Source organism: Prinia subflava, chromosome 1, assembly GCF_021018805.1.
Source record: "Prinia subflava isolate CZ2003 ecotype Zambia chromosome 1, Cam_Psub_1.2, whole genome shotgun sequence".
Classification (NCBI taxonomy): Eukaryota; Metazoa; Chordata; class Aves; order Passeriformes; family Cisticolidae; genus Prinia; species Prinia subflava.
The window spans coordinates 3,814,770-3,835,614 of NC_086247.1; the positions used below are offsets into that span (position 1 = coordinate 3,814,770).

A 20,845-nucleotide genomic window follows, 5' to 3' on the forward strand; every position below is an offset into this window, starting at 1 on the left:
CGGTCAAAGTGGTTACAGCACAAGCGTGGCAGAGCTCACGGTGTGTTTGGACAACTCTCTCAGGCACGTGGTGGGATTGCTGGGGCTGTCCCGTAAAGGGCCAGCAGCTGGACTCGACTTACGAATATTCTGTGTCACTCCGTGCCGCTGTCACCCTCCGACACCTGCCCCGCCATCGCCGCCTCGGCTCCCTTCACGTGGGCATCCCTGCGGCGGGCGCCTGGGCGCCCCCGTAGCCCTCCCGCCGTCACCCAGCAACGCCCCCCGCCCGTACCCCCGAGGCCCCGCCCTTCATTGCATATTCATGAGCACGCCCACAGGGCGCCACGCCTCTCATACATATTCATAGCCCACACCTCATGTACCCCCGGGAGGCCACGCCCCTCGCTGCATATTCATGACCCCGGGGGCGGGAGGGGGCGGAAGCGGAAGCGGAAGCGGGTGCCGGTTCCCGAGGACCCGGTATAAAGCGGCCGCCGCTGCCCGGTGCCGCCGCGCTCGCGCCGCCGTCAGTGACCTCGTCCCTTCCCTCCTTCCCTCCCTCATCCCCCCCGCCCTCCCCGGCACCGCCGCCTCCCCCCTCCGCCGCACGGAGCAGGTCCCGGGTGCTGGGGGAGACCCGGGGGCAGGTAAGGGGGGCGGCGGGAGCTTGGGCTGTGAGGGGTGTCTGGAGTGAGGAGGGGGTGTGGAGGCGAGGGGCAGCTGAGGGGTGACGGGGATGAGAGGCTGGTGAAGGCGAGGAAGGGTTTCGGGTGAGGGGCTGGTCAAGGCGAGGAAGAGCTTGGGTGAGAAGGTCGTGAGGGTGAGGGAGGTGAGGGGCTCGTGAAGGTGAGGAAGGGTTTGGGGTGAGGGACTGGTGAAGGTGAGGAAAGGTTTGGTGTGAGGGAGGTGAGGGACTGGTGAAGGTGAGGAAGGGTTTGGTGTGAGGGAGGTGAGGGACTGGTGAAGGTGAGGAAGGGTTTGGTGTGAAGGAGATGAGGGACTGGTAAAGGTGAGGAAGGGTTTGGGGTGAGGGACTGGTGAAGATGAGGAAAGGTTTGGTGTAAGGGATTGATAAAGGTGAGGAAAGGTTTGGGGTGAGGGAGGTCAGGGAATGTTGAAGGTGAGGAAGGGTTTGGGGTGAGGGAAGTGGGGGAGCTAATGAAAATGAGGAAGTGTTGGGGTGAAGATGAGAAAGGTTTGGGGTTAGGGGCTGAGAAGCTTTTTGGGTGAAGAAGTTCTGGGGAAAGGTGAGAGGGTTGTAGAGCTTTAGGGTGTGGGTATGTGAAGTCACGAAGATGGGAAGATAGTGATGATCTTAGGGTGAGGGACGTGTTAGGCTGCAGAGAGGGAAGCTGGAAATGCTGTGTGCTGTGGTGAGAAGTCGGGTCAAAGGACATGCTGGGCTGCAGAGGTTGGGAAGGAATAAGGAATGAATGGAGGAATGAGTAAGGTGATGTTGGAGAGATTTGTTTGGGGTGTCTGAGATAGCCACCTCTTTCTCATCAGAATTCATTAAGTGCCCCTTTAGGATTGTGTTGGGTGGAGACAGTACTGAAGAGGACTTGACAAAGGGACCAAAGAGGGAAATTAGTGTACCTTTTCAGACTATTAAACTTGAGTAGTCTGCCATTTGAATAATTGCACACTTAATCTGTCACCTGATCTCAAAGCTTTATCACAAAACAGTTGAGTCTTTCCTTGCCTGATATGATGGTGAGAAGGTATTGGGGGAAGAAATTACTTCCAACTTTGCTCTTAAACCTCCCATGAATGCAGCAGTTTTCCTTACTGATCGTGTTATCAGTGATCTGCAACTCTTTAAATGCCTTAATTTTAGCGCCTTTAGCAGGTGCAGAAACTCTGCTTGACCTTGGAAAATACTCTCTCAGTGGGGCAATTTTCTGTTGGAGTGCTTTGCCTTCAGTATTCTCTAGGTGTAGAGGGGAGAAAGGAGGGGAGGAAAAGATTTAGCCAAGGCTCTGACTCGGCACTGGGTGCGGTGAATGAATCAATGTTGCTGGAGCCTGGCTAATTCAGGGACTTACAAATGGGAAAGGATAGGAAAGATATTGCAGGATGTGGAATGTTAGACAGAGGAGATGTTTTCTCCTTCAGGAAAAGACATGTTACAAGAATTGGATCTACAAGGAGAGGCAGCACTAGGTACAGAGCACAGGCAAATAACTGCAGCATTATGAGGCTCCGTGGGAAGAAATTGCACTGTTACAGCATGTATCCTTTCTGCTCTGCAAAAACTGCTCCAGTGTGAGCTGCGTCATGTTCCACTGCTGGGAGCAGACAGTGCTACTAAAATATTTAATGAAATATGGCTTGAGCAGGTGCTTGAGCTCAAAGAGCAAGCTGGTGAATACTTCCTGCTTCCCTCCCCAAGTCGGGCTTTTTTGTAAATATATGACAGAGGGGGGTTGCTGATGTGATTGCACTGCCGTGGCTTGTGTGACTTCTTCCCTTCTACCAGTATTGTGAAAGATAAGGTCTTCCTTGCTTGGTTTGTTTAGTGATTATACTGGATTGATGAAATGTTCAGCATGCCTAATTTTTCCCTTCCTAAATAAGGGAAGAAATTTCAGACAAGAGATTAAACTATTTACTTGGCACATTGGCTATAAATCTTACAGAAGTGCTTTTTACTGTAAGTTTGAAAAGTTGACACTACCTTAAACTCCTAAAGATGCTTCCAGTAGTCTCTTGATGCATCCGAAAACATCTGTGAGTTCCTGTGTATGTCAAAGGTAGTGGCAGCTGCTGTCTTGGAAGTGAGAGCTTCATTCCTCTATTAATGAGATTAACTTGGATACTTCAGGGAGTTTTCATGACAAAATAACAGTTTCCATGATGTAATGGGTGGGATCAGTGGAACAACTTCTATTTTAGTTAGCTATTTGTAGTGTCAGAGGCTGGTTTACATGGGTTGGCTCATGCCTCTCCAAGCAAGTAAATGATAGCAGTTCTTGTGCTCAATTATGTATGACTGAGGCATCTTCAGCGAAAGGAGAATGTGTGGTTCTGCAGATAAACCCTCCTGTGTAACTGTGGGTTAACTCCTGCAGGAGCCTGCTGCTCTCTGGGAGTGTGTTGCCGAGAAAGGCATGAGCAATATCTGCTGATGTGATCTTGCTTGGATGCTGTGGGGACTGCCTGCAGTTGAGAGCAATCCTCTCCCTCCAAGCTGAAAAGTGCCTTAAAAAAATCAGTCTGTTTTACATATAATTGTATTGTGCTGCCTTGCATGGACAAGGGAGGTTGTCTTCTGCTGGAGGTGTTCTTAGTCGTGACAAGGTGGCAGGAACACTGACTGACAGCTGGTGAACCTGCTGCTCCTTCAGTGTCATGTTACAACAAAACTCATCAAGTGCAACTTTGTTCATGTGCCTTTTCAGCAGGGTGACACAAGTGGAATATTTTCATGGCTTCTAGTGAAGCGTGGTGTAACTCTGACTGAAACAATGCATATGCTTGTGTGTCTAAGTGCATGTGACCTTAAGTTTTCACACTGAAGCAAGTGTGGAGCCTATTTGAGGAGCTATCTGAAGTAACTGCCTTGATTCCTCCAGGTGGAAATGCAGACTCTGAGAGAGCAAGCCCTGTCTCACAGGGCTGTGACCTCCAAGGTTAATTCCCTCTAAACACTCTAGTCCTGGGTTCTCTGGCAGCTAGAAAGTTAAGACTTGGTAAAATAATGTTGCTCTGCTTGTGTGCTGAGGCAGGAATGCATGGACTCTGCCTCTATCCCTGTATAAACTTAAATGGATCATTTATAAAAGCCAGAATATTAACATTGGATGGTACCTGCAGAGTAATTCACCAGTGAACCTGCATCTAACATTTGAAAAACTTTCGTGCAGTTGAAATATGTTACCAACTGAGCAGTTTAGAAAAGATGTTGAAGCTTTAGGAGTTGTGAATTTCTGGGTGGGAAAAAGGTGGCTGGAATGACCTGCCAGGCAGTGCCTGCAGTTGTGAACACAGCTGCAGGTAACACTTCAGGACTTTCAGCAGACACTGATTTAAGCTATAAACAGTTCCTTTACAAAGGAGCATTTGATCTTGTCTAGCTTAGTCTGTAAACTCTGCCTGTGATGCACCACTGCCATCCTTAGTTGAGCACCTTATGACTTCCAGCATCAATTCCTAGGGTAGGAAGCCTGCAATATCCGCCTGCAGTATCTGAGTACTGCTACTTGCATGTTAGGCAAAACCAGTGACATTGCCCATCATGAGAAGAAGCTGGAGCTCGTGGTTGTTTTTGAGCTTAACTTGTGGTCTGTACCTCCTCTGCCCTTCTAACACTCTAAAATAATTACATCAAACGATCAAGCAGTATGTATTGAGCAACAGTGCATGTGTGCTGGTGTCATGTTGGACATAAAAACAAGCTTCCCTTGCCCTTCAAACTGACTGCAATGCTATGGGCTACTTTTAATAGTGTAAAAGCACACTGAACAGAGGCAAAGCTATTGGAGTAGAAATGGAGCTTTCCAGCTGATCTGCTGGGAGAGCCCTGTAGAAGTGACGAGGCTGTCGTGACAGAGGAGGAAGCTTTAGCAGCCTGCAGAGTAATGAGTAACACGAAGAACTGTTTGTGCTGTGTTTTAGTTTTGCAAGGGTGACTCCCATGACCTTTATATCTGTAATACTTGCAAGATCCCAGGTGGTGACCTGGGATTCTAACTATAGGTGTAAGATTCACCAGAACTCCAACAGAACAGCCTTGTGTGCAATTGTTTCTCTTAGAGATGGGTTAAGTGATCTGATACCTATTCTGTGGGGGCTCCTGGTCCTTCAGCTTAGTGTCAGCCTAACTGAACACTTTAATTCAACAGTAATCCATTGACTTGGGGAGTACAGAGTGCAGCAGGTATTGCTTAGCTTAATATACCAGCACTGAAGTGAACACAGTGAGTGTTCACTTTAGTGAAGGAATACTTTTCCTAAGCAGAGCATTACACCTGCCTAGCAATGCTTGTGTCAAGTCCAATAAACTTTCTAGCTGTTGTATGTTTAAGGCTCCGTGCAAAACCAGAAAACAATCCAGTTGCCAAAGTTGAAGCAGAATGCTGTCAGGATGAGTGGCACAACGTGTGTAGCTTGACAGCTGATGTTTCAACCTGAGAGTCACCTTTCAGACAGGAGATCCTGGGCAGCCCAGAAACCAAGCATGGGAGCAGAGACTGTTAAGCTGTGCAGTGTTGTGAGCTGAGGGCTGCATGCTTTCAGCAAGCTGTTCCTATCAGGTGACTTTTACGGTCAGTGGCTTATCAGTTACCCACACATCTCGCAGTTGGGTCACAGCCCTGCCCAGAGAACCTACCCAACGCTTCCACTGGTAAACAGATACTGTATCCTGCACTGGGGACTGTGAGGGGCTCTTGTATCCAAGCACTGAATAATTATTGCTCTTCTAAATAAATTACTCTTTAGTGTGGTAAAGAAGCATAATATTCCTCCAAATGAAACAAGGTACTCTGCATGAAAAAGAGCGGATTTCATACTGTTAAATCCAGACCTCCACTAGAGTTGCTCAAGACTGAATTTGCATTGAGTTGAAAGCTGGGCTTTGGGCATCTCAGTGATGGGTTCAGAGCACTGCGGTGTCTGAGCTGTGGAGTGGTTTGTGCTGTGACCTAACTGGCACACGGTGGCTATTAACTAAAGCTCCTTCTTGCTGGTACTTCCAACAAGTGCTGTGCAGTCATTTAGACTGCAGCTGGCATACGGCTTTGTAACAACTCGGGACAAGCAGCCAGGTTTCCTCATCAAACTTGCTCTTGGCAAGTGACTCTGGCAAGCATCAGGACACAAGGCTTTTGTTGGGTAATGATTGGGTTTGGCTTAAGAGCTGCTCCTGACCTTGGTTTGGCTCTTGCTGGCATGTATTCTGCTCAAAACATGAATCTCAATCTATAGATGATGGGGAGTTGGTCTCCACAATGTGGACCACTAGCAAGTCCTAAGACTCAGTTAAAGCTGAGGAAGACTTGATTTCCAGGACTCCCATTAATGGAGGATAAAGATTATTAAACTATAGCTTTAGGAGACCCGGCTAGCCTGACACTTCAGGCTTGACTCAGTCTCTTTTGCAGTGTTATATGAAGGCTGACTAATCTGGTGGCCCGAGGTGTTCTGGGAGGGGACTGAGAAATACTTTCCTTGCACGACTGAAATTGTCAGTCAATAGCTGCTGCTCATGTAGCAAGACATAAAAGGGTAGGAGATAAAGCTTAGTCCTAAGAGTAAGCCAAAGATACTTTTAAGAAAATTCTAGCGTGTAAGTGGTAGCAGAAAGGTGTTACTCTGAATTGTTTTGCTGAACTCTGTTTGAAGTGGATTTTGTCAGTATTCTGGGGAGAGAAGGTTGGTTCTCTCAGCAGAATGGAGTGAGGACATAGTTTCCTCATCTTGTTTTAAATGAGAGCTCTAATGTTTTTGTAACTGAAATTGAAACCAGTGTTATGCTGACCCTGCATATTTTCTATCCTCTGCTGGCTGGCCTGGACTACTTCTGCATGCAGTGTAGTTCATTTATTTTGGAGACTTGAAAACAAGCCATTATCACCCTTCAGTGCCAGATAAATAAATGATCTAACTGGGGGCCGAACCCAGTGTTCTTTTACAAAAGCACAACTGCATGTCACTCTTATCTTCTGCATTGTGCCCTTGAATATATGATCAATCTTTCTGGACCACGTCCAGAAACCAGTGGCTTAACCCAGCAAGCGATGACTGCAGAGCAGTCAGATTTCTGTGCCACTTAATTTCCTATCATCACTTACACACAGCAAACAATCTTCCAGAATACATTTAACATGAGCACTGTTTAACCTACAACTTTCTTATCAATCACATGGAAGTACAAATAACAGAAACAGGAGTCAACTCTTAAATAGCCTTATGCTGGATCTGTGCTTCCAGGTAAGAAGAGTTTCAGGGGGGTTGGTGGTTTGTTTTTTTTGTTTTTTGGGGTGGTGTTTTTGGGTTTTTTTTTGGTGAGTGGGGTGAAGGCATACATGCAGGGTAAAAAATACTCCTCCCATTTTATGAGGGGAATATCTGAGCAAGTACACTGGCCTGAGCAGTCTGGCTCTGGTTACTCCCAGAGGAGTGATTTGACAGTCTGAACTATTGCTCCTTAGAGTAGTGTGGCTGGCCAGCTAACTCCCAAGAGTTCAAAGAATAACCCAAAACAAATGCACAGCTTGCTTTAACACCAGCACTTCTAGTGCATGTCCCGTTTGCTATCTGACTCCTATCTGGGACAATCAGCTTGTCATGTAGGCTTGTTCTTTTTCTTGGCTCTTGTTCTGCTTCTAACTTTGGTGTAGAGGGAAAAGGCTTCCACTTCTCAGTGCACAGGTACCCTGATTGTTTCCAACATCAGAGCACTTCTGCCTCCCTAAAAGTCAAATTCCCTTAAATGAACTGAAAAAAGAATGAGCAGTTATCTGTTCCCTTAATGTTCCTACAGTCATTTCTGGCCTTACCGTTGTAGCTTTTTCTGCTACTTTGTTTTGAAATCACCTTTCCAATTTGTCATCTTCCAGGTAAGGTGTGTTCAAAACTCTCATTTTGCAGCTGCATAGCAGATCTTTCAGTCTACTGAAGAAATGGAATTGAATCAGATAAGGTGTGTCCCCTTCCAGGCAATTGCTCTGGAATAGTTAGCGTGACAATTCAGGGTGCCAGTTGAAAATAAGCCTTTTGACCCTATAGCACTAGTGGGATCTCTAATCTTCTTTGTATGCATATGACCTGGCCACTACCATGGCCTTTCAATTGTGTAGTAGCCCCAACTAAGCTGTATATAAAAGGGTTTGGGTTCCCATACAATGAATTTTGTGCTGACATCAGATGCCTGTGTGTCTAGTGACTTTGGTATTATATTGTTAGTAAGTCTTTTACTGGTTAGGAACAGCAGGATATATTTGTGGACAAGTAATAGCCTTGGTGTGATGACTTAAGATAAAGCCTCACTACTTTGTCTTAGGGTATTCTTAGCCTGTTCATGGCTAGATCTCTGTAACATCACTTTGTCAGTGTAAAACCTGATGAGTCTCAGGGATATACAGTATAAACCTGACTCTGTGCTCTTTGAAAGATTTCACTGCATCATCCCACCTCTTTGTGGTAGAGATACACTTAAAAAAAACCAAAAACAGTGCTCAATTACTGCAAACTATGAAACATGTACATTCAACAGACTACAAACTTCCAGTTCATTCCAGCAGCCCAACACTGCATGGTATTTCCCTCAACTGCACTTAGTTTTCTCTTCCTCATTAACTGTGCTCCTAAATTAACACATTCTAAGAGATCAGTTCCAGTGCTTTGTTAAGGCTGGTTACTGAATAACTGGTTGTGATTAATGCCTGAATTTATCTCTGGTACAATACTGGCTACACTGTTCCTTGCACTTCAGCCTCTTTAAGAAGCTCTTTGTGAACAGACTCCCCGTCTGGACGGCTTGTGAGGAGTCTGGATTGCTGAGTATCTCACTTGCAGGATCCTTCCGTGAACCTGCTAAGTTGTCCTGACTGTGGATCACAGCCTCAATGTGTGAGGCTCATTCTGTCTGTTTGGAACTCAGTAACTGATGTGTCCCTGACAGCCTTTTCTGACCTTTGAAGTCTGAGGGAATACCCACTGACAAAACCCATGAGCAAACATCACTACCAGAGAAAGCTTTAAGTCCCTACGTGCAATTATTGTATTGACTGGAGTTATATATTTATATATACACACATGCCATAGCTTACAAAAGACAAATTCTTTAAGCAGGGAATAAAATTTCAGCTTTACGTGCAGAAATTGCTACTGTCCAAATGATTTGGAGATCTTGCCCTAGGAGATGGGGTAGCAAAACTGCTGCAGTTCTGTGCTTTGGGCATTCACAATAAACTTGCTTTCTCTGTGGAAAAAATTAGTCTGAAACAAAGAGGTGTTGGTAGTGGTTCCCAAAGCTTTAATACTGAAGGTATATTTTCTAATAAGGCCATGTGTTTAAATACTTCAGCTCTGTATTTATAATACCTTCACTATGCACTGTACTCGCCTTCCTGCATCTAGATGAATGTGGTCAGGGTAGAAGTGCTGTGCAAATGAAAGCAACACTTGGTTTATCTCCAGCAGCAGCATTCAGTTCATTAATATTGCATTTCCCTGTAACTTAGAAAATGAGTGGAAGCCTATGTCAAAATATTAAATAAAAATAGGTTCTTTATTTTTGCATTAATAACTGTCCAGCATAATTTTTACCTGATGCAGTTATGCCCATGCCATTATAATACTTCATTTTCTTGCTCACTGTTGATGTAGGGATTAAATAACTTCCTTTCTCATTGTCTGGATAATAGTCATATCTTTTCAAAGAATGAGAATAACAAGAACACTGGCCAATTCTTGGCTTTCACCAGAGAAATTTTTAAAATATTGGACTGAACTGAGAGGAAAGCAGGAAGCCAAGGCTGGAAACTTCTCTGCTCCATCCTATCTGATAAAGCAAGCAAGAGCCCAGAATTTTCCTTCATTAATTTGTTGGCCTCACTGGACAAACTGGTGCTCTAAGTTGCTTGATGTGAGCAGCTCAGAGTAAGGCTACACAAGTCTGTCTTTTTGCATCTGAAAGGGCTTAGGCTTGTAACAATGCTGTGACCCTTCCAGCCTTGCAGGGAATAATGAAAATACAGCAGGCTTACATGAGCAGTGAATACATCCTACATTGTTTACATCTAGGCCTGTAATTTCATGTTAGATCTTCTCTCCCAAGACTTCTAAGCAGTTTAGGTGCAGAATTAAACTGTAGATCATACAGCTAAAGCCTGAAAGTCTGGGAAGCTTTTTTCATCAGGTGGGTGGGGGGTTTCACTCGTGGCATATGTGGGGAGGGTGTATCCGAAGTGACAGACAAGTGTCAGTGCTCACAGGCTGCTGGGATTCAGCTGTGGCTGCAACACAGCACTGCCAGTGCTTCTGAAATGGTTTATTCTCAGCAAATGCTTGTCAGGCCTGCTCCTCATGGTAGGGAGTGTTTAATAAAAAACATGTGTAATGTCACATACATGTGTGCAGTTTGTTTTCTGTTCAGCAAAGAAATCTGGGATCAGGCCTCTCAAGATCCTACCCAGATGGCTGATTTAGCCCATGTGTCCTAAAGTAAACTGGAATCTGTTTTAATTACACTATTCTTTAGAATGGATTAACATTTCATACCTGGGAAATTTGTCTATGCTAATTTCAGTCCCATGTTTTGAAGGCTGAGTTTTACTCTCCTTGCCAGTGAAGGTTTAAGCCTGGTTGATGCTTATTGTAACATGACAAGTATTCTTTCATTGGGTAAAATACAAAATACAGTCACATATTTTATATTCATCGTGTTTTTCCAGACTTCATGTATGAGTGGTGAGCAAGGGCACACAAAGTCCTCAGAGGAAGGTGAAAAAGCTTTCATAGCAAAAACTTGTTTGAGTTATACACACTGCTGTTCACATTGCTATAGATAAGTAGGAAGACTTTTACAGGCACCATGTGAACTCTTTTCCTGCAGGTTTTATTTTTTCCTGATACCCTAAGACATTTTTATCCTTTAGCTCTCTACCCCAATTAAGTTAACTTAAACTGACTGCAGCTTGATTGAAAACCAGACTACAAGTTAAGGATAGTAATGTGTCACATCATGGCTTTAATGTGGAATTGAAACTTAAATTTAAATATCTTTTGGCTTAAAAGGAAAGGTTTAAAACAAAATGGAAGTGACCTTTTGAATTATGCCTGTTTTACTTTATGATCATATGTACTTCTCCAGAGAAGTCTATGGGTCAAAAGTCTGCCCATGTGTTTTGCAGAAATCTTTATATAGAGGTAATACATTGAACTTTGAAATTTGTTACTGGAAGAATAAAAACTTGACAGGATGATAAATGGATTTCACTTAAGTGAGATAACAGGGATGTGGTGGCCCTGTTTTATCTGTTAAATCTTGACTGCTGTACAAAGCAATATTAAATTACTTCAAATCTATTTAGGCTCTTAAAACCTAAACCAGTTAAGGGTATGTTAACTGCTGATTGCTTTAATCAAGTTCTGTTCCTCCCGAAAATCTAGCAGGTGATTGTTCAAATGATATAAACTTTAGTTTATTGCATATGCTGGTCCTGTAATTGAAAAAGTAAAATGACTAAGCACAATATTCTCAGTAAAACCACCAAAATCAAATACAGCCCAGAAGGGCAAGCCACACATTTCATTAAAATAAGGTTCAGTAACCATGAAATTTATCACCCTAAGGGCTTCCTCACTCTGACAAGTGACTAAAGTGTAAAATGTCAAATACCTCTGTGCTGACCAGTAACTTGAATTAACTTCAAGGTTTTGTTAGTCAAATAGTAGATTCACAAGCGACGAGAAATGAATAGTTTTCTTCCCCAGCTTCCTGTGTTACTGCTGAAAACTCACACCTACACAGGCAGCACATGCAAATGTCTGTGCCTTTGTGGGCTCTGGGAGATGGGAAATTGTGTGTGCTCACAAGTGAAGAGGAAAGAAAGGCAGGGAGCAGCCTCAGCTTTCAGAGCCATGAGAAGCTGATCCATGAGTGGGGAAGGAAGGAGTGAAGCTGCTGGTTGTCCCCCTCATGATGGATAATAGCACTTCTGTTACCCATTGCATCTAGAAAATATTCTCTAATTCTGTTACAACTTGGGCCAATCATTACCTTTCTAATGGAGAGATCACATCATATTGTTCTTTCAACAACTTCTGCATTTGAAACCTCTGTCAAGACTTTGTTTAGAAATAATCTCATGCCCTTCAGACTTTGTAGTCATGTCTTCTGGTTCCTGTCCTTTTGACTATTTCCTCTCCCAGTTTTTTCTGCTTGGCTTAATCTGATTTACAGCATGCTTTGCTAGCTGAAGTGTTTGGTTTGAGTGTTCTGCTTGATGAGGAATCATTAGTCATATGAGGTGATCCTCACCTCTAAAAGAACATTAGGACAAAAGGGAAAATATCTTCCTTTAACAGGATGTACTGACTTGGGTTGTGCTTCTCTGCTGGAATCAACAGGTCTTCCTGAAAAGTGTGCAATCCCTTCTCTAAACCGCTATCAGGAGCAGTGTTTGAATAAGTATTTGTTAGGTTTTTGTGTTTGTTTCACACTATGCTTTTGATCTTTACAGTGAGATCCCTGTTCAGTAAACCTGTTCTCAGCACATGGGCTGATAATACTTCTGGACCAACACTAGAAAGCTGCTGAAACCCAACTTGGGAATACTGTCTTGTAGTCAGCTGCTCTTCACAGCAAAATTTGTGGAAGCTGTTGTAAAGTCCTCTGAGTCTGAGTGTCCCATCCACTTCAGTGATGGTTTTATTGAAGTTTGACAGAGCCTGAATATATTCAGGGATGCATCCTACTGCTTATTAATAAGACACGTGAAATCCTACGTGACTGTTAATTTATTAAAACTTTCAAGTGTTTCAGAGTAGAATTTTCCCTGGAAGACTTCCTGGGTGACCAAATTCAGGCAATTCTACTTGTCTGGAATCAATTCTAAAATCTCTTCCTGAAACCAGAGGCTTATAACAAGCCATCCAATATGCCAAAGTCCTTACACAAGGCTTTTGGAAATTCCAGGCAAAGATAATGTCACCACAGTGTCACCAGGATGACTGCCAATTGCTCAAAACCTCATTCACTTTATATTTTTGGTTTGCCTGCTCTTAACAGCTTTATACTTCAAGCAGGTGTAGCACTTCAAATACTTAGGACTGCATGCATCACTATATGAAGGTAACAACTTTTTGTCTGCTTTTTAAGGACTTGGCCAAGTAGATGGTAAAGTTGAATGACAAGTCTGTTTATTTCAGCAAACTGTTACTTATAAAAACCTTGCAGACAATGAGACAGCAAAATAATTCAGGAATGAATGTGGTATCCCTTATCAACTCCACGTGTGATAAGTGGATTTAGCTGGTTGTGATGTTAGAGAAAGGAATCTGTAAGTGTTAACTATCTTCATGAGAACTGGGGTGGAAGCCAAGCCACTATCTTGTACCAGAATAAACTGATAAGAGCAGGTGTTCAGTTAAAAGTGGAGTAGTTGTTTAAAGAAATAGTCTGAAGATGTAAAACTCTTGGAAAAGTTGAGATTAGGTTGCATGTGCAGTATTCATTCAAGTACTTGACTTTGGTTTTGTAACTTTAACTCATCCCCTGGTAGAAATGACAACTGTCATCCTGGTCTCCCCCATTTTCCCCCACAGATGCAAGCCTTTGATTCCTTCTGCAGCACAGAAAGAGAACATCCCATTGGAATTTATCTAGTCAGAAATACCAAACAGCTTCAGCCAGGTGTATGTGTGTTCCCATCATCCTTTGTCTGACCTCCACCATAGTGATACTCCTTGCTTGGGATGCTGCTGTGAGCAGTTGCCATCTCCTGGACATCGAGAAGTTTTGAAAATGGAGAAATTAATATATTATTGCAAGTAGAATCTTGCAATAATAAGTTGCAAGTTGATTAGGAGTTGACAGATCAGGCAGCTAGCAATGTAACATCTGGAATACTGTGAGGTCAGGCTCAGCTTTCCAGAGGAGCAGTGAGAAGACTCTGCATCCATTTTACTTGTAGGATCAGAGAACAGAAAGCTCTGAGAGCTTACAGAGCTGAGTCCCTATCTTGTAGTGTGCCTGTTCCCAACAGCTGCTGCCAAACCAGAAGGATGATTAAATCAAGAAAAGAGTAGAGACTCAAACTCTTGGTCTGGTGTTTGTTCTGCCATCTGAGCAGAGCAGCAGAGATGAATCCAGAGTGAATGTGAGTAGAGCAAGATGAGGAAAAGTCAGTGATGCAATCACAAACTTAAAGCACTGTAATAAAGGTGTGTGGATGACAGAAGATGAATGAGAGCTATTTAACTTCAATCTCTTCATGAAGCCCACACTCTTGCTAGATGCTATTACTCAAGTTTAGAGAATGCTCCTGTCAGTCTGTTGAGATGCATGAGCAGGTAGCCTCAGAGCACTGAAGGCAGCATTCACTGATCAGCTCACAGTTTGGTGAGTTCTCTGTTCTGTGAATAGCCCTACAGCCCCTGAGCTGAGAGGTTCTTTAATGTTAGGTGCCTGCTAGACTAATTCTAAAGATTTATCTGGGCAAGACATTGCTGTTCCTCTTTAGCCTTCAAATCAACACCCACCAAATTTCACTTGTTACTCTCCAAGCTGCAGTTGGTGTGCCTTTCAAAATCTCAAGGATATACTCAGCCCTGAATTGAAGTTGTAGCTGTTATTTGCACCTACTCAGTCTGTGGAGTCCCTTTCATATTCCTTCCTCTGAAGATGGCTTACACTAACCGCACATGTATTTTAATGTCTCTTTAAACAATAAAGGCACAAAGCCAAATTTATCTTGTCAGGTGTTCAGGTTACTACTTTTTTCTCTGGATTTTCCCCTTGGCTTGAGATTTCAGGATCTATCTAGGGTAACAGAATGAACAAAAGAGATTGCTTGTTCTCTGAATGCACTTTGCAGAGAGGATCCCATCCCTTTCTGAGGATATTAGATGTCTAGTAGGATAACCTGCCAGCTCAGCTGTTAGACTTCAGTATCAAGCTACCTTGTGCACTTAAGTTCTGGTCTTTCCTTCATTGTTTTGTTCTTCACATATGCTGCTTTCAGTACCTGCACTTATTAAAGCAGCTCTGCCTGCTTAGGGAAATAGCTGTGATATTATCTGACCACAAATTCATTCTGCCTCTGAGAATGATCTGGAAAGGCACTCCAGCTGGTATGCAATTAGCCTTGCATAAAGAAACAACCACTCGATTAGCTTTGTTTTCTAAACAATCAATCGTGCTTGTATAGGCTGAACCTCTCACTGCCCTGTTCTTTATGTCAGCAGCCCTGTATCTAGAATGACTCAAGTGCAATCATTTTGAATCTTACAGCTAAATTAACATTGGCTATGACTTGTTGATTTTAAATACCTTTTTAATGCAGAGAAACTCTCCCCTTCCTAGAAGAAGCCTGCCTAGTCCTGTAGACACTATTGCAACAATGTTTTGTTCTTATGGATATTCAAGAAAAGCTGCTTTAGCATGTGAAAGATTAATTCACTGAGGATGCTTTAGGTAATCCATCTGTTATCTGATCGTAACCTCCAACAGAAAATGCTTTTGGGAGACTAGATGCCTTTCAAACAGCATTTGCATGTTTAGGATGGGTTGGTTTGGGGTGGGTTTTTTTTGGTGGGAGGTGGAAATAATAGCTCACAAGGGCAACCAATGTTCAAGGTATTTAAATGTACATTAGCATCTCTACTGCCTTTACAACCTGCCTTTGGTAACTAACAAATAGTTACAGTGCAGCTGCTGAAACCATTGATTCCTCCTAACCACTCTGCCTTGGAAACTTGTCTCTGTGGGGACTTAGAGAAGTGCAAGACATATAATCTGGATGATATGATGATGCTTAGAGTTCCACGGATGAGATCTGCCCCCATGTCACAGTGCAGCTTTGTCCCTTGGGTTAAATGTTGAGCTTCCCTTGGAGGATGGCAGCTGTGTGTTTTGCAGGAAGCATACAGGAGAAGTAGATGGGACTATAGGGCATGACTGAATTGCCTGACTGTGACAGGGCTAAACCTACACTGGGAGATGGGTTTGGTTTCAAATATTTTCACCACAAGAACTTCTGTAGTGATTGCACTGATGTGACAGCAGGGTGCAAACACTTCTCTGGTGCATGAGTGCTGCAGGTCTCACCCCACAGCGCTCCAGCTGTCTGCTGTTGAAGTGGCATGGATGCTGGAGCTTGTGCATCCTCTAAGAGGAGAACAGCTGACAATCATTCCCAAATTAGGTAAAAATGCCAAATTCTGGGAAGCCTTTGCCAAGTATTTTGTAGTTCTCCAGAGTCACAAATGGAAGAGATTTGTGTCCTCTAAATATTGCCCTGCTAGCTGGTCTTCATGTACCAAGTCCAGCTGCCAAGCACTTGTAACCTCTTATTATTTTAGTGTATATGTCAGTAATATCTCTTCCTGCCAGTTCTAACAGAGTTAGAGCTTGGCAAAACACATTCTAAAATAGCATTTGTTCATCATCCAAAATCAAAATATCCTGATCAAGCCACTCTTAAATGTGGCCATCAGCTTTCTATGGGGCTGCTTATAAACCAGCTGTCTAAAGCATGTTATTTGCACTAAAATGGATGGTTTGTAACTTGGCCAAAATATTGTCTGTTTATTACCTGTATTTCTGTCTCCTATAAGATGTAACTCTTACGTGGTGTAGGTTCCCTACTTTGTTAAAAGTACTGGTTGTGGAAGTTCTTACTGTATTGATCCTAAATGCTGTAAATAAGGTCTGAAATCAGTGGGGCGATGCAACCCTTTTAAATGCTGATTTATCCATATTATTGACCAAAGAGTAATTCTCTGATTTTCTTATGGTTTAATAATTATTGGGGTTAAGAGGAGATTCTTAATTTTATCTTACGCCTTACTTAAAATATACAGGCTGTGCATCACTGCTAGGTTCAAATGTTTATTTTAATAATTGAGAAACTAAATCAAATAGCCCTACTTCATGGCAGTGTACATAAACACGTCTGTCACGCTGGTATTTGGGACAGCCTCAAAAACTGGAGCAGGGATCTGCTCAAGTGCTTCAGCAATACTTTTTATGGAGTGTGCTTTCTCAACGTTTGTTTGTAATTATTTGTGCTGCTAAAGGGAGGCGCTGGAGATGTTTACCAAAGGTGCTGCACCCTAAACTCGAAGTTTCCTCTCTTAGCACCACTGCAGGCAGCGAAGGTGTGGGGCCAGAGGGGTGGAAAGCAGCTCTTTCACCACACCCTTTTTGCAGTGCAGATTTAGGAGGAGGTGATATTCTTTTAGTGCCAGGAAGTAAGTAAGAAGTAAATGGTATCTCTAAACATCTTTATTCCTTTCTTTCAGTACTGAAGTGATGAGTTCCATTTAATACTTCATCAGGGGATGTTAGAGTATTTTCCTTGGCTCAGATGAAGGGAAAGCTCGGCAGAGCTTGCATGGGGAAGGGAGGGATTCTCTCTCCCTCGTGCTGACAGCAGACAATTTCCAGCAATCACGATGAATCGGTGTGGGCTCAAACTGCAGGTCAGGCTGTAAATGCTGGTTTATTACCAAGCAATCACGGTGATGAAGTTCCCCTTTGATCTGTGAGTCCACTCAAACAAGGGAAAATGAGAACACTTAGTGCAAGATGATATAACCAGTTATATATACTTGTTTACAAACCCTTTGGAGAATCTGAAATGTGAGAAACCCTCTTCTGGAGATGTTTTGGTTTTTCTCTGAGGGAGTAATTATTTCCTCCATTACTAAAATCCGGTCAAAACCTGACTTCTCTGTCTTTGTTGGAGGGTGAACAAAATTCTAGGGATGTTTTCAAAAGCTTCCTTTAGTATAGTTTTCTGAGATTGAATGATGGTAATGCGTTTAGGGACTGGTAATTGAAGATAATTCCAACGAATTAGACTTTGCAGACGTTAATGATATGCTAGAGGAAGTCAGCTTATGAAGATCTATGCTGTGCTCTTTTCTTGTCTTGATCTATTGAATAACTTCTGTAATTGTCTAATACATATTCTGGCAGTATTTGGGTTTCTTAAGTATTTGCAGCCTGAAGAAACCAGCTTGTGGATTTTCAGGCAGTGAATATGATTAGTTTAAATGCCAGCACGTGAAAATTATGTGCTTTTCACAGTAGCACCTGCAAGGGGTGTCTAACTTTGCAGATACAGACTAAGTAATCAGTCCTGGCTTGACTATTTTTATAGATGACTCTTCAGGCAAAACTCCAGTTTCAACCTATTACAGAAAGTATTTCTTATTCTGAAGAATCAGCAAAGATTGCTCTGGTGTATTACATTTTCCCTACAACCTTAGTGAAAGAACTTGCAAAACAAAACGCTACTAGCAATGATGTCCTGATAGGATTATTCTTGCACCACCAGCCCTGGACATTGCCCTTCCTTTTGCAGGAAGGTGGGATTGGTACAGTTAATCCACTTGGTTATGTATTGAGATGTTTGCTGACAATAGCTTTAATTTTGTTTTCCTCTGTTCTACTTCATAGAGACAGAGGGAACGAATCTGTTTAATTCAGATGCCAGATAACATTCGGGGTCAACGTGGTTTAAAAACTTGAGGATCTTTTAATAGGACATTCTATAGTTTTAGCTCAGGCCAGAGTGAAGTTTGTACCTGTCTGACCAAATCAGTGACTTTTCTTATTGAAAGTCATTACTTGCAGTAGTGTCAGCCCTCTTATCTGCACATGCATATGGCCTGAGTAATCTCTGTCCCCATGAGGTTTGGAGTTTTGTGCTTTTGTGGTGACTTGGTTGTTAGTTTTTGGGTTTGAAAGCTGTTAGTGCTTGCTGGCTGCCCTTTACCTAGTTTTGGGTGTAGAACCTGCTAATTTGAGATGCAGCCATCACAAATCAGGCATGCCTGTGTCTTTGCTGTGCTGTGAAACTGCTTCTTAGTGCCTGTTTTCTTCCCAGCATCCCTGGTCTCAGCTGTTATGTTTTCCATTAGCTCTGAAGGTTTCTCTGCTGCTGTTTATGCACATACCCCCTTAGCTATTTACTTCTTTAATGTATCTGGATTAATAACATGAAGGTAATGTGAGCATATATGACTTTTTTGCCTATCAGTAAATCAAAATACAAGTTAAATCAGATAATGCCACCTCTCCAGTTTAACAAAATGAAGTATTTCCTATTAAAAACAGCAGCAGCCGTGATTTAACAATGTAATCTGATCTAATATTAGTAACAGGCTGTGCCTTTAGGGAGCAGTATAATATCCAATCCACTGAATAAAGTCTGTCTCACATTAAATTCTGGATCCCTCTTAAAAAGATGGCTTCCCAGAATTGTTTCAGTAATTGCATAAAGACCCATGATTTCCTATGTATTTTCCCAGTAATGAATGGAGAAATTATGTTGGCCCCCAAAATACAAAGAACGATGAAATAGTGCTGTCTTACAAAGCTGTTCTCCCTGATGTCATAAGCACCTTCACCTCTCCATCTTAGCTCTTGAGTTTTCTGTTCCTCCTCATGTGTCCAGGCAGAAAAAATCCCATCAGGAGAGTTTATCATGCCCAGATAGCCACCAGTGACTGCATCACCACATCTTCCAGCAGGAGCCAAAATCTTTGTCTTGGTCATTTTCCAAGGAAGCTGCGAGGGGCTGGAAAGGGGGTCCCAGGAAAGCCAAGGGGGTTCTAGTCAAGGCCATGCTTTATGGAAAGAAGGAAGCAAGAAACCCCATGGAAGATTTAACTTAGGCAGGGCTGGAGTTTGTGAGCCTGTGTATGTCAGGCTTTAATAATTTCTGGAATTTTGTGTACATACCGAGCAAAGGGTGCGACAAGTCTTCATTAACCCTTCCAAAATCAAGATGTTCACACCCTTCCTTTTATGTTTTGGATTGTGGTTTGGATGTTTATTTGTTGGGGGAGTAGAAGATGTCAGATGTTCAGCGTTAAGAGTAGAAAAGCTGCCAGCATCATCTGCTTCTCTTAGATGAATTTGTACTTGAAACATCGTGTTTTGGCTTAAACAGCAAGGCAGAGGTTGTAAAAGACATCAACTGACTTACAGTGTGTGAAGAGTCCTGAAGGCAAACAAAAGTTTGTGTTGGAAGAAGTGGGAAAAATGCTGTTTCTCTGTGTGAGGTGGATTGCTCCATATTGTTTTAATTCACAGTGTGCTGCAGAATGACTTACCCCTGCCCAGACCTTGCTTCTGTGGCCTAAATTGTGTGGTAGCTTCAAAAGTAGGTCATGATGCAAAAGCACTGTGCTGTTTCCAGTGGCTCTTTTCTCTCTCTCTCTCTCTTCTTTTTTTTCTTTTTTTGTTTTGTTTTGTTTTAAAATCTCAGGTTTCAAGATGAACTTGCTAAGAGTCTGACCTGCAGTCAGTGTTAGTCATGGGGTTGTTTGGGCGCAGTGTCCTTGTGGAAGAAGCTGGTTTATGCTGTTGTGTTTCAATGCCTTTGATTACCTAAATGATGAATTAGATGTTGGGACATGTCAAATGTGGTTCTTTATTGCACCCAGTTAGCCTTAACCTTTTTCCTTTTGGCAGGGTTTTAGTGATTCACAACAGGCCAGTCTAGTGTAATGTAAGACTGTTTGAAAATGAGAGGTTGACTTGCAGGATCCAGAGGTAACACAGCTCACCTACGGGAATGTTGTTAAGTAATACATGATAGCATTGATTTTTTAAAAAAATACTCCTGAACAAGTGTAGTCTTCCCTCTCAGACAGAGTTAATACAGTTCTGGATTTAGAAAGTAATAGCTAAAAAGCTTTCAATGTTTGCATTTAGCTCTGTCAGAAGTCTTAATGGAAATTGAAACAACTGCGTGCCTGTAATTGCTGCCCTTTTGAACCAAAGACCTCATGACTCACCTATATAGAAAGTCACAGAGTTTGTCTACACCTTTATGACGGAACAACTTCATCAGATCACAGAAGGATACAGCTTTTCCTCTGAACTTTGACAAGGGTAGTTGAGCACATTTATCCAGCTGGGCCAAAACCTCCAGGTGTGTGCTCTAGATGCTTTTCTTCCTAGTGCAGTGACTGAACGCTTGAGTATTGACATGGGCCAGAAAAACATCCCTTGTGGCCAGTTCTGTTACTATAAACAGCTGCTAATTATTAGCAACAGAGCCACAGAACTGCCAGGGAGAAAATAGCTGCCTGTTGGCCAAGCAAGTGGTGTTCTGCCTTACATCTGGCAAGTAGAAGGGGAATACATGAGAGCTCCCCCAGCATGCCTGAGGAT

General features: G+C 42.8%; 1 protein-coding gene across 1 annotated transcript in view; it reads left to right on the forward strand.

Annotated features, from left to right (window-relative positions):
- Nucleotides 1-551: 551 nt before the first annotated feature.
- SLC45A4 (solute carrier family 45 member 4) overlaps nt 552-20,845 on the forward strand; it is a 62,385-nt gene continuing 42,091 nt past the window's right edge. The window contains exon 1 of the mRNA XM_063406810.1: nt 552-629. The gene's annotated coding sequence lies outside the window, so the exon portion shown is untranslated. The remainder of the gene's footprint in view (nt 630-20,845) is intronic.